The sequence below is a fragment of the Arachis ipaensis genome, chromosome B3, assembly GCF_059453495.1.
Source record: "Arachis ipaensis isolate K30076 ecotype BB chromosome B3, ASM5945349v1, whole genome shotgun sequence".
Classification (NCBI taxonomy): Eukaryota; Viridiplantae; Streptophyta; class Magnoliopsida; order Fabales; family Fabaceae; genus Arachis; species Arachis ipaensis.
Window position 1 is genome coordinate 82,955,282 of NC_142438.1, and position 16,446 is coordinate 82,971,727.

At 39.4% G+C, this 16,446-nt stretch overlaps 1 non-coding gene across 1 annotated transcript; it reads right to left on the reverse strand.

Moving 5' to 3' along the window:
* Window positions 1-6,586: 6,586 nt before the first annotated feature.
* On the reverse strand, window positions 6,587-6,694 carry LOC148571358 (small nucleolar RNA R71). Its single transcript, XR_015908231.1, has one exon. It is a non-coding gene; the product is annotated as a small nucleolar RNA R71 (small nucleolar RNA).
* Window positions 6,695-16,446: the final 9,752 nt, after the last annotated feature.

Below are 16,446 nucleotides of genomic sequence, written 5' to 3' on the forward strand. Positions count from 1 at the left end.
TCAACCCTCAAGCTCTAGTGCACTTCCTTTTCAATCACAGAATGATCTCCCCATCCCACTACCACCTCAATATTTGCCATCTCCATATCCATCAATCCAAGAGCACTATGATCCTACCTATGATAACCGAGTGCATCAAGAGACAAAGGATCGTTTCAAGGAAACAGTGGATCGATTTCAGGCAACCACTCAACAACTGGAGCAAACATTAATTCAATGGGCTTCTAGGCGCTCAAATATACAAGGATCAGCCACAGCTCCATGTGGATAGTCTAGTGAAGAGCGTAGAATAAAGGAGATACCAGAAACCCCAGTGGACAAGACAAAGAATGAATTCATACTAGAACAAGTGGAAGACGCTGTCATTCTTCAAGAAGAAGAAGTGGTTGAAGACTTAGGAGATGCAGAACCTCCATGGAAACGTCAAGACATAGAGCCTCCTTCCAAGACGGTTGTAATTGATGCTGAGGAGGGTGTACAACCACCAAAGTATATCATAGTTGAAGACTTGGAAGAGGTTGATCAAGAGATGGAGATTCAAGAAGAAGAAGCACAACCTCCCATGCCCTTGGAAAGCAATGAAGAGGAGATTGAATTAAAAGAGAGCTACCAAAAGGAAGAGGTTGAAATTGAAGAAGCTTGCAAAGAGGTGGTAGTTATCAGAAAAGAGCACAAGGGAGTGGAGCTTGCAATTTCATTAAAAATACCTCCCCCTAAGTTGCCATCATCCTTCACAACATTCAAGTGGGCAAAATTCATATCCCATAGCTTTCTAATCCCACTTGAATATGGGCTACTAGAGACGGATGGTCAACTTAGAACTCTTTGTGGCATTAAGAGTAAGAGGAAGATAGCCAGTGATAAGAATTGTCAAGCAAGGTTCATCATGGTTGGAAGCTTTAAGTTCAAACGCAAAGGTTGGTATAAAGCTCAACTGAATGGGTCTAGGAAGCTATCTAGTCGCTGCAGTGAGAATTCAGATCACCTTTCACCCGGCTGGAAAAATACAGATCCCGACAAGGATGGGTGTAAAAGCAAGATTTGGGATCCTGGAATCTGCTCTGACACTTGTTACCCCGGGAGCCTAAGAATATTTTTAAAGCTGCTCAAGGGTTTTACATGCCTAGTTTGGGACCCCGGAGGTTACTGGAATCACAAACACTGGTGGAGATTCCTGGATGAGTTCAAGCATAAGCCACCATAACAGGAAGCTCATCAAATGTCCAACTTAAGGACTTTAACTAAAAGTGCTAGGTGGGAGACAACCCACCATGGTATGATCGACCTTTTTTATTTTTATTTAGTTTTATTTGTTTTTGAATTTTATTTTATTTTGTTATATTGAACCTGGAGTTTTGCATCACATTCATATTAACACTGCATTCTGCATCTTTTCATATTAAAAAAAAAAGAGAGAGAAGCGAGCACGCGACGCGACCGCATCAGCGACGCGTCCGCGTCGCAAGGAGAGAAGAGAAAATAAAAACGAACAGAGAGTCACGCTGGAGCAAGGCTAGAGGCGTGCCAGTGGCACAATTCGTCCCATGCGATCGCATCGCTGACGCTTCCGCGTCGCAGGGGAATACTGGCCTCCCACGCGATCGCGTGCCCCACGCGGCCGCGTGACCTGGATTTCGACGTCAAAGGGTGCATGGCCAAAAGTTGAGCTGGAGTTGGGCTGGAATCGTGCTGAAAGCCCAAGCCTCACCACGCAAATGTGTGCCCCACGCGTCCGTGTCACATCCCCATGATGGCCACTCACGCGATTGCGTTCCCCACGCGATCGCGTCACCCTGGATTTTGGCAATACTGAGTTTTGAACAGAGAGTTGTGCGACCGCCAGGCTGCACTCGCGCTACCAGCACAAATCAAGTCACACGATCGCGTGCCCCACGCGTCCGCGTCACCCAACCTTATCGCGCACCACGCGACCGCGTCGCCGGCGTCGCACAACCTATCCAGATTAGTGCCAATTTTCTTATCTTTTCTTCTCCGAATCCTTATTCTCTTATCTTTTCTTATTTCTTTCTTCTTCCTTTCTTATTTTCTCTCACTCTCATTCTAGTTTATTTAATTTATTTGCATACTCTCATTCATTGCATATTTTTATTTTTCTAAAATTATTATTGGTGTTCAAATATTCTTATTCAACTGTTACATCTTTTCTGGTATTTTCTTGATGCTTAGTGACTTGTTTTAATTCTGATTGAGTAATATTATTTAAATCAATGCCAATTTTTTATACCTGTATTACTTTTACATTGATATGAATTTATATTATCTCTTCTTACCCACACTCTCTCCCTCATTGTTGCAATATTTTGCACCACTAGTATGCCATGTGCTTCTATTATTTTCTCACTTGCATGTTGTAGCTACCATGTAATTGAGACCCTCACTTTTGGCATTAACCAACCGATGTTTTATTTATTTTCTATCTTTGCTTTGGGTTACTTTCCTTCCCTTTTTCTTTCAGGATGGCTGATGAGCGGACAATTTATACGCTTTTTGACATTGTTTTTAGTATGTTTTTAGTAGGATCTAGTTACTTTTAGGGATGTTTTGAATATATTTTGTGTTAAATTCACATTTCTGGACTTTACTATGAGTTTGTGTGTTTTTCTGTGATTTCAGGTATTTTCTGGCTGAAATTGAGGGACTTGAGTAGAAATCAGATTCAGAGGTTGAAAAAGGACTGCTGATGCTGTTGGATTCTGACCTCCCTGCACTCAAAGTGGATTTTCTGGAGCTACAGAACTCGAAATGGCGCGCTTCCAATTGCGTTCGAAATTAGACATCCAGGGCTTTCCAGAAATATATAATAGTCCATAATTTGACCAAGAATTGATGACGTAAACTGGCGTTCAACGCCAGCTTTCTACCCAAATCTGGCATCCAGCGCCAGAAAAGGATCCAAAACCAGAGTTGAACGCCCAAACTGGCACAAAAACTGGCGTTCAACTCCACAAATGGCCTCTGCACGTGCAACACTTAAGCTCAGCCCAAACACACACCAAGTGGGCCCCGGAAGTGGATTTATACATCAAATACTTACTCATGTAAACCCTAGTAGCTAGTTTATTATAAATAGGACCTCTTACTATTGTATTAGGCATCTTTGAATTACCTTATGATCCTTTGATCACGTTTTAGGGGGCTGGCCATCTCGGCCATGCCTGGACCTTCACTTATGTATTTTTAACGGTAGAGTTTCTACACTCCATAGATTAAGGTGTGGAGCTCTGCTGTTCCTCAAAGATTAATGCAAAGTACTACTGTTTTCTATTCAATTCTTCTTATTTCGCTTCTAAGATATCCATTCGCACCCAAGAACGTGATGAAGGTGATGATTATGTGTGACGCTCATCATCCTTCTCCCTTATGAACGCGTGCCTGACAAACACTTCTGTTCTACATGAAATAAGCTAGAATGAATATCTCTTAGATCTCTTAACCAGAATCTTCGTGGCGTAAGCTAGAATGATGGCGGCATTCAAGAGAATCCGGAAGGTCTAAACCTTGTCTGTGGTATTCTGAGTAGGATTCAATGATTGAATGACTGTGACGAGCTCCTAACTCGCGATTGCAGGGCATTAGTGACAGACGCAAAAGGATAGTAAATCCTATTCCAGCATGATCGAGAACCGACAGATGAATAGCCGTGCCGTGACAGGGTGCGTCAGCATATTATTCACTGAGAGGATAAGATGAAGCCATTGACAAGGGTGATGCCTCCAGACGATTAGCCGTGCCGTGACAGGGCATTGGATCATTTTCCCGAGAGATGACCGAAAGTAGCCATTGACAGTGGTGATGTATCACATAAAGCTAGCCATGGAAAGGAGTAAGACTAACTGGATGAAGATAGCAGGAAAGCAGAGGTTCAGAGGAACGAAAAGCATCTCTATTCGCTTATCTGAAAGTCTCACCAATGAATTACATAAGTAACTCTATCCCTATTTTATTATATAATATTCGAAAACACCATTATCACTTTATATCTGCCTGACTGAGATTTACAAGGTGACCATAGCTTGCTTCATACCAACAATCTCCATGGGATTCGACCCTTACTCACGTAAGGTATTACTTGGACAACCCAGTGCACTTGCTGGTTAGTTGTATCGAAGTTGTGACAATTATGAATTAAGATCAGAGCACCAAGCTCTGGAGCCATTACCAGGATTTGTTCGAGCCTGGAGATCACAATTTCGTGCACCAAGTTTTTGGCACCGTTGCCGGGGATTGTTCGAGTTTGGACAACTGACGGTTCATCTTGTTGCTCAGATTAGGTAATTTTCTTTTTGTTTTGTTTTCAAAGATTTTTCAAAAAGCTTTCAAAAATTTTTCTTTTGTTTTCGAAAAAAAATAAAATAAAATAAAATAATAAAAATAATGTTTTCAAAAATAAATTATTCTATGGCTTCAAGATTTTTAAGAATGAATTCTAGTGTTTCATGAAACATGTTGAATCCTATCTGGCTGTAAAGCCATACCCAAACTGCTTGGGGATTGGTATTCAACTAATCACTCCAGTCCATGTAATTATATGCTAAAGCTTGGCTGGCTATTAAGCCATGCCTGACCCTTTGATTGGAGCTTTAGAGCATAAGATTCCTGGAATTCATATTAAAAATTTTGGAATCCTTATTTTTCTTTTTCAAAATAATTTTTCAAAAAAATATAAAATAAAAATCCAAAAAAATTTAGAAAATCACAAAAATAAAAAATATTTCATGTTTCTTGTTTGAGTCTTGAGTCATATCATAAGTTTGGTATCAATTGCATGTGCATCTTGCATTTTTCGAAAATTTCATGCATTCATGGTGTTCTTCATGATCTTCAAGTTGTTCTTGGTAAGTCTTCTTGTTTGATCTTGATGATTTTTTGTTTTGTGTCTTTTCATGTTTATCATATGCATTCTTGAATTCTTAGTGCGTAAGCATTAAAGAATTCTAAGTTTGGTGTCTTGCATGTTTTCTTTGCATTAAAATTTTTTCAAAATTGTGTCTATGATGTTCATCTTGACATTCATGGTGTTCTTGGTGTTCATCTTGACATTCATAGCATTCTTGCATGCATTCATTGTTTTGATCTAAAAATTTCATGCATTACATAATTTTCATGATTTCATAAAAATTTCAAAAATAAAAAGAAAATATCTTTCCCTTTTTCTCTCATCAAATTCGAAAATTTGAGTTGACTTTTTCAAAAGTTTTTAAAATCAAATTGTTTCTTATGAGTCAAATCAAATTTTCAATTTGAAAATCTTATCTTTTTCAAAATCTTTTTCAAAAATCAAATCTTTTTCAAAATTCTTAGTTATTTTCGAAAATTTCAAAAATATTTTTCAAAAATCTTTTTCTTATTTTTATATCAAATTTTCGAAAATAACATAATCAATTAATGTTTTGATTCAAAAATTTGAAGTTTGTTACTTGCTTGTTAAGAAAGATTCAAACTTTAAGTTCTAGAATCATACCTTGTGATTTCTTGTGAATCAAGTCATTAATTGAGATTTTAAAAATAAAATCTTTTTCAAAACTAATTTCTATCATATCTTTTCAAAAATATCTTAACTACTTATCTTTTCAAAATTGATTTTCAAAATTTGTTTCAACTAACTAACTAACTTTTTGTTTGTTTCTTAACTTTTTCAAAACTACCTAACTAACTCTCTCTCTCTAATTTTCGAAAATATCTTCCCTCTTTTTCAAAAATTTCTTTTTTATTAACTAATTATTTTTATTTTTTATTTTAAAAAAAAATTTCGAAAAAAATACTAACCTTTTTCAAAAACTATTTTCAAAAATCACTAACTCTTTTTCAAAAAATTGTTTTCTAAAATTCACTTCCCCCACTCATCTTCTTCTATTTGTTTATTGATATACTAACATCTTTCCTTCAACTCTCCAAAAATCCGAACCCCCTCTCTCTCTGAGTTCAGATTTTCTTCCCTTCTTTTCTTCTACTAACACAAGGATCCCTATACTGTGGTATAAAGGATCCATATTATTATTACTATTTTTTCTGTGCCATCTTCTTTGTCATATGAGCAAGAGCAAGGAAAAGAACATTCTTGTTAAAGCAGATCCAGAACCTGAAAGGACTCTGAAGAAAAAAATTAAGAGAAGCTAAAATACAACAATCCAGAGATAACCTTTCAGAAATTTTCGAACAGGAAAAGGAGATGGCAGCCGAAAATAATAATAATATAAGGAAGATGCTTGGTGACTTCACTGCACCTAATTCCAATTTACATGGAAGAAGCATCTCCATTCCTACCATTGGAGCAAACAACTTTGAGCTGAAACCTCAATTAGTTTCTCTGATGCAGCAGAACTGCAAGTTTCATGGACTTCCATCTGAAGATCCCTTTCAGTTCTTAACTGAATTCTTGCAGATATGTGATACTGTTAAGACTAATGGAGTAGATCCTGAAGTCTACAGGCTCATGCTTTTCCCTTTTGCTGTAAGAGACAGAGCTAGATTATGGTTGGATTCTCAACCCAAAGACAGCCTGAACTCTTGGGATAAGCTAGTCACGGCTTTCTTAGCCAAGTACTTTCCTCCTCAAAAGCTGAGCAAGCTTAGAGCTGATGTTCAAACCTTCAGACAGAAAGAAGGTGAATCCCTCTATGAAGCTTGGGAAAGATACAAACAGTTGATCAAAAAGTGTCCTTCTGACATGCTTTCAGAATGGACCATCCTGGATATATTCTATGATGGTTTATCTGAGCTATCAAAGATGTCACTGGACACTTCTGCAGGTGGATCCATTCACCTAATGAAAACGCCTGCAGAAGCTCAAGAACTCATTGACATGGTTGCTAATAACCAGTTCATGTACACTTTTGAAAGGAATCCTGTGAGTAATGGGACGCCTATGAAGAAGGGAGTTCTTGAAGTTGATACTCTGAATGCCATATTGGCTCAGAATAAAATATTGACTCAGCAAGTCAATATGATTTCTCAGAGTCTGAATGGAATGCACGCTGCATCCAACAGTACTCAAGAGGCTTCTCCTGAAGAAGAAGCTTATGATCCTGAGAACCCTGCAATAGCAGAGGTGAACTACTTAGGTGAACCTTATGGAAACACCTATAACTCATCATGGAGAAATCATCCAAATTTCTCATGGAAAGATCAAAAGCCTCAACAAGGCTTTAACAATGGTGGAAGAAATAGGTTTAACAACAGCAAGCCTTTTCCATCATCAACTCAGCAACAGACAGAGAACTCTGAACAAAATGCTTCTAATTTAGCAAATCTAGTCTCTGATCTATCTAAAGCCACTGTAAGTTTCATGAATGAAACAAGGTCTTCCATTAGAAATCTGGAAGCACAAGTGGGCCAGTTGAGTAAAAGGATCACTGAAATCCCTCCTAGTACTCTCCCAAGTAATACAGAAGAGAATCCAAAAGGAGAGTGCAAGGCCATTGACATAAGCGCCATGGCCGAACCTGTGAGGAGAGGAGAGGACGTGAATCCCAAGGAGGAAGACCTCCTGGGACGTCCAGTGGTCAATAAGGAGCTTCCCTTTGAGGAACCAAAGGACTCTAGGGCCCATCTAGAGACCATAGAGATCCCATTGAACCTCCTTATGCCCTTCATGAGCTCTGATGAGTATTCCTCTTCTGAAGAGAATGAGGATGTTACTGAAGAGCAAACTGCCAAGTTTCTTGGTGCAATCATGAAGCTAAATGCCAAATTATTTGGCATTGATACTTGGGAAGTTGAACCTCCCTTGTTCATCAATGAACTAAGTGATCTGGATCAACTGACATTGCCTCAGAAGAGACAGGATCCTGGAAAGTTCATAATACCCTGTACCATAGGCACCATGATCTTTAAGGCTCTGTGTGACCTTGGTTCAGGAATAAACCTCATGCCCCTCTCTGTAATAGAGAAACTGGGAATCTATGGGGTGCAAGCTGCTAAAATCTCATTAGAGATGGCAGACAGCTCTAGAAAACAGGCTTATGGACAAGTAGAGGACGTATTAGTAAAGGTTGAAGGCCTTTACATCCCTGCTGATTTCATAGTCCTGGATACTGGAAAGGAAGAGGATGAATCCATCATCCTAGGAAGACCTTTCCTGGCCACAGCAAGAGCTGTGATTAATGTTGACAGAGGTGAAATAATCCTTCAATGGAATGAGGACTCCCTTGTGTTTAAAACTCAAGGATCTCCCTCTGCAACCATGGAGAGGAAGCAGAAAAAGCTTCTCTCAAGGCAGAGTCAACCAGAGCCCCCACAGTCAAACTCTAAGTTTGGTATTGGGAGGCCACAACCAAACTCTAAGTTTGGTGTTGAACTCCCATATCCAAACTCTAAGTTTGGTGTTGGAGAGTCTCAACAAAGCTCTGCACATCTGTGAGGCTCCATGAGAGCCCACTGTCAAGCTATTGACATTAAAGAAGCGCTTGTTGGGAGGCAACCCAATGTTTATCTAATTCTTATTTTTATTGTTTTTCATGTTTTCTTAGGTTCATGATCATGTAGAGTCACAAAATAAACAAAAAAATCAAAAACAGGAATAAAAAACAGCAGAAGAAAAATCACACCCTGGAGGAGCATCTGTCTGGCGTTCAAACGCCAGAACAGAGCATAGTTCTGGCGCTGAACGCCCAGAATGGGAGCATCCTGGCGCTGAACGCCCAGAACAAGCATGGTTCTGGCGTTCAACGCCAGAAATGGCAGCAAAGGGGCGTTGAACGCCCAAAATGGGCACCAACCTGGCGCTGAACGCCCAGAGTTGTGTGCAAGGGCATTTTGCATGCCTAAATTGGTGCAGGGATGTAAATGCCTTGACACCTCAAGATCTGGGACCTCACAGGATCACCTCAGGATCTGTGGACCCCACAGGATCCCCACCTACCTCCACTCACTCTCTTCTCTCTTCTCAATCATCCTCTATTCCCAATAAACACTCTTCCTTATTAACCCTTTACCACTCACATCCAAACACCACTACCTTCAAAATTCAACATCTCTTTCCCACCCAATCCCACCCATATGGCCGAATACGCACCTCCATCCATCTCCTCCATATCCTCTTCTTCTTCTTCTATTCTTTCTTCTTTTGCTCGAGGGCGAGCAACATTCTAAGTTTGGTGTGGTAAAAGCATAGCTTTTTTGTTTTTTCCATAACCATTGATGGCACCTAAGGCCAGAGAAACCTCTAGAAAGAGGAAAGGGAAGACAAAAGCTTCCATCAAGGGTCTATAGCTCAGTGGTAGAACATTTGACTGCAAATCAAGAGATCCCTGAGATACCTCAGGGGATACATTTTCTTCCACACAATTATTGGAAGCAACTAAGGGTGGAACATCAAGAGCACTCCATCATCCTTCATGAAATCAGAGAAGATCTAAAAGCAATGAAGGAGGAGCAGCCAAGGCAAGGAAGAGACATAGAAGAGCTCAAGGACATCACTAAGGTGGACTCATTCCTTGTTCTTACTTTCTCTGTTTTTCGTTTTCTATGTTATGTGCTTATCTATGTTTGTGTCTTCATTACATGATCATTAGTAGTTAGTAACTTTGTCTTAAAGTTATGAATGTCCTATGAATCCATCACCTCTCTTAAAATAAAAACTGTTTTAATTCAAAAGAACAAGAAGTACATGAGTTTTGAATTTATCCTTGAACTTAGTTTAATTATATTGATGTGGTGATAATGCTTCTTGTTTTCTGAATGTATGCTTGAACAGTGCATATGTCTTTTGAAGTTGTTGTTTAAGAATGTTAAATATGTTGGCTCTTGAAAGAATGATGACTAGGAGACATGTTATTTGATAATCTGAAAAATCATAAAAAATGATTCTTGAAGCAAGAAAAAGCAGCAAAGAACAAAGCTTGCAGAAAAAAAAAATAGGCGAAAAAAAAAAATAGAAAGAAAAAGTAAGCAGAAAAAGCCAAAAGCTCTTAAAACCAAGAGGCAAGAGCAAAAAGCCAATAACCCTTAAAACCAAAAGGCAAGGGCAAATAAAAAGGATCCCAAGGCTTTGAGCATCAGTGGATAGGAGGGCCTAAAGGAATAAAATCCTGGTCTAAGCGGCTAAACCAAGCTGTCCCTAACCATGTGCTTGTGGCGTGTAGGTGTCAAGTGAAAACTTGAGACTGAGCGGTTAAAGTCAAGGTCCAAAGCAAAAAAAAAAAAGAGTGTGCTTAAGAACCCTGGACACCTCTAATTGGGGACTTTAGCAAAGCTGAGTCACAATCTGAAAAGGTTCACCCAATTATGTGTCTGTGGCATTTATGTATCCGGTGGTAATACTGGAAAACAAAATGCTTAGGGCCACGGCCAAGACTCATAAAGAAGCTGTGTTCAAGAATCATCATACTGAACTAAGAGAGTCAGTAACACTATTCGAAATCTGAAGTTCCTATAGATGCCAATCATTCTGAACCTCAATGGATAAAGTGAGATGCCAAAACTATTCAAGAGGCAAAAAGCTATAAGTCCCGCTCATATGATTGAAGCTCTGTTTCATTGATAGTTTGGAATTTATAGTATATTCTATTCTTTTTATCCTATTTTGATTTTCAGTTGCTTGGGGATAAGCAACAATTTAAGTTTGGTGTTGTGATGAGTGGACAATTTATACGCTTTTTGACATTGTTTTTAGTATGTTTTTAGTAGGATCTAGTTACTTTTAGGGATGTTTTTAATAGATTTTGTGTTAAATTTACATTTCTGGACTTTACTATGAGTTTGTGTGTTTTTCTGTGATTTCAGGTATTTTCTGGCTGAAATTGAGGGACTTGAGCAGAAATCAGATTCAGAGGTTGAAAAAGGACTGCTGATGCTGTTGGATTCTGACCTCCCTGCACTCAAAGTGGATTTTCTGGAGCTACAGAACTCGAAATGGTGCGCTTCCAATTGCTTTGGAAAGTAGACATCCAGGGCTTTCCAGCAATATATAATAGTCCATACTTTGGCCAAGAATTGACGACGTAAACTGGTGTTTAACGCCAGCTTTCTACCCAAATCTGGGGTCCAGCGCCAGAAAAGGATCCAAAACCAGAGTTGAACGCCCAAACTGGCACAAAAACTGGCGTTCAACTCCACAATTGGCCTCTGCACGTGCAACACTTAAGCTCAGCCCAAACACACACCAAGTGGGCCATGGAAGTGGATTTATACATCAAATACTTACTCTTGTAAACCCTAGTAGCTAGTTTATTATAAATAGGACCTCTTACTATTGTATTAGGCATCTTTGGATTACCTTATGATCCTTTGATCACGTTTTAGGGGGCTGGCCATCTCGGCCATGCCTGGACCTTCACTTATATATTTTTAACGGTAGAGTTTCTACACTCCATAGATTAAGGTGTGGAGCTCTACTGTTCCTCAAAGATTAATGCAAAGTACTACTGTTTTCTATTCAATTCTTCTTATTTCGCTTCTAAGATATCCATTCGCACCCAAGAACATGATGAAGGTGATGACTATGTGTGACGCTCATCATCCTTCTCCCTTATGAACGCGTGCCTGACAAACACTTCTGTTCTACATGAAATAAGCTAGAATGAATATCTCTTAGATCTCTTAACCGGAATCTTCGTGGCGTAAGCTAGAATGATGGCGGCATTCAAGAGAATCCGGAAGGTCTAAACCTTGTCTGTGGTATTCCGAGTAGGATTCAATGATTGAATGACTGTGACGAGCTCCAAACTCGCGATTGCAGGGCGTTAGTGACAGACGCAAAAGGATAGTAAATCCTATTCCAGCATGATCGAGAACCGACAGATGAATAGCCGTGCTGTGACAGAGTGCGTGAGCATATTATTCACTGAGAGGATAAGATGAAGCCATTGACAAGGGTGATACCTCCAGACGATTAGCCGTGCCGTGACAGGGCATTGGATCATTTTCCCGAGAGATGACCGAAAGTAGCCATTGACAGTGGTGATGTATCACATAAAGCCAGCCATGGAAAGGAGTAAGACTAACTGGATGAAGATAGCAGGAAAGCAGATGTTCAGAGGAACGAAAAGCATCTCCATTCGCTTATCTGAAATTCTCACCAATGAATTACATAAGTAACTCTATCCCTATTTTATTATATAATATTCGAAAACACCATTATCACTTTATATCTGCCTGACTGAGATTTACAAGGTGACCATAGCTTGCTTCATACCAACAATCTCCGTGGGATTCGACCCTTACTCACGTAAGGTATTACTTGGACGACCCAGTGCACTTGCTGGTTAGTTGTATCGAAGTTGTGACAATTATGAATTAAGATCAGAGCACCAAGCTCTGGAGCCATTACCAGGATTTGTTCGAGCCTGGAGATCACAATTTCGTGCACCAATGGCCACCAAGAAGAGAACCGGAAGACGTTCACATGGGAGAGACAAACAAGTTCCTACGCACATTGTTTGATGAGAAAAGCGTCAGTTGAAACAACCCATCCACCTACAAATCTCAGCATGCACCGAGGACGGTGCAATCTTTAAGTGTGGGGAGGTCGATACCGATCTCCATGGGTTAGTTATTTCCTGACTCAACACTGATGCACGGAAAACTTGTCTCACAACAAATCTCCCTTCGGCAAGTATACCGAATTGTCGTCAAGTAATAACTCACAAAAGAGTGAGGTCGAATCAAACAGAGATTAACGGATTAAGCAATCAATGGTTAATTGATTTTCCTAGTTAGACGATTCAGATTTGGATGATGAGCAGCAGAAATTGTAAATTGACAGAAAAGTAAAGAAAGCAATAAAGTGCAGAAAAGTAAAATGGCAAGAAAAGTAAATGTAAGAACTAAAAATAAAATGAACATTGGGATCAAGAGATATTGCAATCCTCTGGATCAAGTTCATTCTCATCTCTTCCTCAATCAATGCACTCATTGATCTCCTTGGCAATCTTAAGTGATCGAATTACAATTTCTTGTAATTCAATCTCTCAAATCTTGATCAATAGCCAATTCCTTGGTCAATTGCTCATGAGATGAGATGAAGTATGGTCACTGATTATACCACATGCATTTCCCAAATCAAGTATTGAGAGGGTTATAGTCACATACCCATCCAAATCACATTTCCCAAATCAAGTATTTCTAGCATGATCTCTTCATTCCTCTTCCAAGGTTCAAAAGAGATCCAAGTCTGAATAGCTCCTTTTCCAAGATAACTATCCAATTGGATGAAGATCGAAAGCTTTCAAGTAAAATCAAGAGAAAAGAAAGAAGAAGAAGAATAAGAACTACACTTAATCCATTGAATCACAATAGAGCTCTCTAACCCAATGTAAAGAGTTAGTTGATCATTGCTCTACAAAAATAGAAAAGAAAGAAAGTGCAGAAGAGTAAAGATGAAGATAAAAACTGAAAATAGAACTTCAAATTCATAAATGAAAAGTACAAATAAAGAAAAGGAAAAGTGTGTGAGGGGAGGGAGTCCGAAGACCCCTCTTCAATCCCTCATTCCAGAATTCCCTTCCGTCTAGCCTAAGATCCTTTCAATTAAAAGACTAAGACCTTTATATAGGCTCTCCTAAATTACAAAATGAAAGCAAATTACAATTAAATAAAAGTTCCTATTCTAGATGCTTCTTGTGGCCTTGATTGGTTGACAATTGTGGGCTTGCTTGCTTGAGTTTTGAAGTGGGCTTGAGAGAGAAGTGAGTCAAGTTGAGGTCTAGGTGCTAAAGTTAGTGCCAAAGTTAGCCAAACTAACGCTACAAGTGTGACATTAGTGTTAAAGTTATTGTGGCTAACGTTGCACTTGCTGCCCAGTTGGTGTTTTTAAGGCTTAAAAGATGCCTCTTGTTTGTGCTCCAATTTCATGCCCACTATAGCGTATTATATATCGTTGGAAAGCCCTGAATGTCAGCTTTCTAACGCAACTAGAATCACCTCAATTGGACCTCTGTAACTCAAGTTATGCACCTTTGAAGTGGACATGGTCGCTGGCATATATGCCAACGTTACTGGAAATGTTGATTGCCAATAACGCCAGAGATTTTCATGTTTCTGAAGCTCAAAATTAGTGTCCATCCCATACTATTATATATTGTTGGAAAGCTCTAGATGTCTACTTTCCAATGTCTTTGGAAGCGCATCATTTGGAGCTCTACAACTCGAGTTATACTTCTTGGAAGGTGAAGAGGTCAGTTGGCCTAAATACAGGCTGATACCATGTTCATCGTTGCACTTTCGGGGCAGATTTTCTCCCTCAAATTTAGTGTCAACCACGTAATGCCATATATGCTTGGAAAGCGCTGGAATCCTACTTTCCAATGCCACTGGAATCACCTCATTTGGAGCTTTGTGGCTCAAGTTATGCATGTTTGAAGAAGGCATGGTCAGGCTGCCAGGTGGGACTTTTGCCCACGTTAACTTCCACGTTAACTAAGTTAACGTGGGAGTTAACGTGGCTCTTTGTGGCTTGTGTTGGCTTCCAACGTTAGTGACAATGTTTGGTGTCACTAACGTTGTCGACAACCTCTCTTCTTCACGTTAACTTCCACGTTAACTAGGTTAACGTGGGAGTTAACGTGGCTTCTTGGGGATTTGTGGTTGCTTCCAACGTTAGTGACAATGTTGGAGTGTCACTAACGTTGGCTTCCCCCCTTTCTTCTTAACGTTAGAGGCCACGTTAACTAGGTTAAGGTGGACTCTAACGTGGCCACTCATGAGCTTGGTCCAACGTTAGTGATAATGTTAAGTGTCACTAACGTTGGCTCTATTTCCTTTCTTCAAAGTTAATGCCACTAACTTTTCTCACTAACGTTGTGGCTTTCCTTCCTTCCACGTTAGTTCCCACGTTAGTGTAACTAACGTAGCCACTAATGTGGCTCTTCTCTTCTTCTTTTGGCCTGAAATCAATCAAACAAAGTGCATCAAAGTCTTGCTCTTAATCATGGAATCATGCATCATCCAATTTATCATATAATTCATTCAAAATTCTCATGAAATCATGTAAAGTGAATATCCACCCAAAACTAGCTTATTTCCAAAGAAAATGCATGAAACTACCTTAAAAACAGCAAAAAAAAGGTCAGTGAAACTGACCAAAATGCCCTGGCATCACAACACCAAACTTAAAGCTTGCTTGTCCCTAAGCAAGTACTGGAACAAGAGAATGATGAATGGAATGCCAAGGGAAATGAGTCATTCTTGTGGAAGTCATGTCCCTGGTTTTATGGTGGTTTCATGCATAGCAACTTAGGTTCATTCCTGGCTTTCAGACCTTTATCATGTCCTAGAATACTCATTGTGATTGCATCCCATGAGACTTTTATTCATTGATCCTTTTGTTGTCATTTCAGGGCTTATTTTTGTTCTTAAGCTAAGTGCTCTGTAAGGGGGCAACTCTTTAAAATAAGCTTTCAGCCAACACTCCCGAACCAGTTGGTTCAAGGTGCCAGGTGTTGAAGCACCCCTAAGGACTTACTTGCTTAAGTCTCTCCCCCATACATACACACCACAAGCATATGGTTTATTTATTTTCTTTTCTTGAGACCTTGGTGTCCAGCACCTCTTTGGGTTACTAAATGCTCTGTAGTGAGGGTTACTCTTGATAGTGGACTTTCAGCTGATAATCCCGGGTTAGTTAACCCAAGTTACCAAGTGATAAAGCACCCCAAAGAGCTTATTCATCCAAGTAGATCCCTCACACAGGAGCACCACAGACACATGCTTCAAGATTTAAAACCATTGGTGCCTAGCCTTATTGCTTTACTTTTTTTTTCTTTTATTCTTCCACTTTCATTGTTCTTTCCCTCTTTCTTATTAGGATCTTTTTATTTAGCTAGTCTCATGGGGTTTGTCTCAAGCATAGTATTCATGACAGATAGTTGTCTTCCCACCCTTGTGGTTGAACCAACTTAGCTAACTTATGACCACACCACAAACTCATGAACTCATTCCATAGTATGAACTCTACTCTGGTCTTTTTAAAAACACTCATTCTCCTTTCATTTGATTCAAAAGGACAAGCATACAAGTAAGTAAGGAGATGATGCAGTAATGACATTCAGACTAGCAAACACAGTCCTAATCAACAAAAAGCTTTAAAAGACAGAATTGACATGCTTATTCACAAGGAGAAAGCACACATACATACAAAGAACATAGAAGACAATCATGCAAATTAAAGTGCTGGAAATAAGTAAGAGGAGAAAGGAACTTTACCACCTTGTATTTTGTCTTCCTTGTTGTTGCCCTTTTCCTCCTATTCTTCCCCTTCCCACACCAGACATAGAATGATTGCTTATACTCAAGCAACAATTAAAACAGTGGTGACGGGGTTTATGATGGATCATGAATGTCTTAAAATAAAGTGTGAGTATGCATGTGTTTTAGCAAGCAAGATTATGGATCACAACAAAAGCACGAGAAGTAAAACAGAGACAATGTGATTGCATTAATAAGTGGTGTTGGCATGGTACTTTGCATGAAAGTTAAGTGGCAACACCA